Raw genomic sequence first — 2862 nt, 5'->3', positions numbered from 1 at the left:
TTCTTACTATAGCTCACAAGTCCCTATCTAATATATTCCCCCAAATATATGTTAACCCATCAAAATTTCTTGAATATGGTAATTCATAAATATGTCCCCAATATATTAGCCCATTTCTATCTCCTCAACATCTATTAACCAGTTAACATCAATTATCTTCCAAAAGGGATATTTACTTAGAAAGTAGAATAAGACATAACTATAAAAACATCTTAAATGGAGAGTCCACTTTCTTCTATCACCTTAGGCCCTGGGGACAGTAGGCTCAAAAGAAGATGCAGCAAAACAGTTTCCTTCCCCAAATTCATTTGTAGATATGGCATAGCCTAAGGACATGTTGGCTCCCTAATTTACAGGACAGTTTGTTGGCAGTCAGGTCAATTCATTGATTGGATGTACCAGCAGGCTCTTCCTCAGGGTTTTCTTCTCATTTAGCACCTGCAACTACCAAAAGAATTTGTTGTGGATGTCAATTGTTGTATCTTTAATGGTTCTTCTGACCTTTTGAAGCTCACAAGGTTGTATGTAACCAGGTCCATTCCATCTGATACCCATTCACCTAAGATGAGGAAAGAAGAAAGATAACAAAGATAGAAAAAAAACCAGCAGTGCCATCTGTTCCCAGTCACAAGATGACCTAGATGAAGAGATAAAGCAACTAGCTAGGGCTGCTTCTTCTTATCAGACTGGAGCCTACAGTAGTTCTTTCTCCTCATTCAGAAGCCACCAGGGATGAGAGATTTCATCTGTTCATGCTTTTTGTATGTACACTCAATTTTAGCTCAGCAGCCAATTAAAAGGTTTATCACTCTGAAATAATCTGACAGGAAATGAGTCATAGAACACATGGGCATTATCTTAATCAGAGAGTAGGGCCCCTTCCATATGTATACATTGAAGCAGGCTCAACAAAGCTCAACATGGATATGGACCAGGCAGAAAACACTATTCATGCTCCAAGGACTGGCTCCCCATTGGACACTATCTGCTTACGAAAGGGAAAAGAAAAGAGAAAATAAAAAGGGGAGGTTATCAATTAGGGGAAGGTTAAGCAAATTGTGTGGTAAATGAATGTAATGGAAAATTACCTAAGAAATGATGAGAGATGCTCACAGAGGACACCAGGAAGTATAAACTGACATAGAAATAAATGATCAGAATTTAGGGAACAATTTATACAAGGACAACAACTATGTAAAGAAAAACAACTTTGAAAGACAAGAAACCTGATCAAAGCAATGACAAATCCTGTTTCCAGAGGACCTCTGATGAAGCACACTAGATGATGGATTTAGTGTACAGAAATAGGGATACACATTTGGACATGGCCACTGTGTAGATTTCTTTTGCATCACTATGCTAATGTAGTAAAAGGATTGCCTGCCCCTCCTCCCCACTTCCCCTGATTTTTTTAAGGGAGGAGGTTTTTAAGGGAGTAGAGGTTAGCAATAGTGATGCCAAAAATAAGAGGATTCTTGAAAGTTTTAAAATGTACAGAAGAGAAGTTTAGAATGAAGCACAGAAAACTGGACAGTTTTGAAAGTAATGTGTTGAATTCATTACTTTTTTTAAAAAGCAAGCCATATGAAATGTATATTAATGGTTTAATAAAATTCTCTTTTTGTGTTCTGCTGTGCATACTGAATGCCCATTTTATTTTTGTTTAGAATTTTTAAAATTCAGTTACAAGTGAAAAAAATCTTCTGGATGTTTTGGGAAAAATAATATGAATGCTATAGTTTATAGATCAGGGGTTCTTAAAACTTTTTTTGTGTCATAGGCTCCTCTGGTACTCTGGTGGTCTTTGGACCCTTGGTCAGAATAATATTTTAAAATGCATAAAATATATAGCTTTACAAAGGAAACAAATTATATTGAAATATAGTTATAAAAGTATTTTAAAAAAATAAGTTCACGGACCTCACATTACAAATGCCTGGTCCAGACAGTTCCTTTGAGAGCTCTAAAATTCTATCAATCTACCATAACATTCTCTACTAAAATCCCATTTCACTGTTTTCATCTTGCTATGGTGATGACTTTCAGTTTTCAATGGCTGTGCCAACAGAATATAAACTCTGGAAGATCACAGAGCCTGGGACATAGTTAAGTGCTTAATTAATGCTTTTTGAATTGAATTGAACCATGCCCAGCTTGAAAAGATTTAAGTACGGCTTGGGGACAATATATCTGTCATCCAAGGCTCAGCCTATCTGGTTAGCTACCAAATGATGACTTTTTTCCCCGGCACAGGAATTCATGAATACCACTTGTAATTACAGAAGGGTGGGGGGATACTCTTGGAGGATTTCAAGTGTTGTGTTTTTCAATTGCTTGATCATGAGATGAGGAAGCAAAGCCCACTATGATGTAGGCAAAATAGCAAGGACAACCGTGGGCTGTAATTTACATTGGAGGAATGTCCTTGAATGATGAAATCAGAGATCTTTGAACTGTTAAGAATTCCAAAATATTCAAGATGTAGAATGAGTACATACTAATGTGTTTAGAAAACAATCCTAAAGTAAATTTTCACAAGTTTCTCTAGCACCTACCAGTTTCACAAAATTTCCTCCCTAAGCATTGCTTTGTTGGAAAACACTATCCTCCACTACAGAAGAACAGACCAAAGTTATTGCCACTGAGGACTCCCTAAGTTTCTGAGAACTACTACTGATTTAAAAGGGCTACAAACATGTAATTTTACAAAAAGGAGATAATCTATCATAACTCCATATAAAACAAAGAAACATGATATTTAAAAGGTATGGAATTTTCATGTTTCTTACATAAACTGGATGTAAAAATACACAAGTGCTTTATCAGTGAAGGAACGTTTTGTTATATATTTCTGAATTCTGC

The sequence above is a fragment of the Dromiciops gliroides genome, chromosome 2, assembly GCF_019393635.1.
Source record: "Dromiciops gliroides isolate mDroGli1 chromosome 2, mDroGli1.pri, whole genome shotgun sequence".
Lineage (NCBI taxonomy): Eukaryota > Metazoa > Chordata > Mammalia > Microbiotheria > Microbiotheriidae > Dromiciops > Dromiciops gliroides.
The sequence above is the reverse complement of the archived record's forward strand: the minus strand, read 5'-3'. Positions refer to the sequence as shown.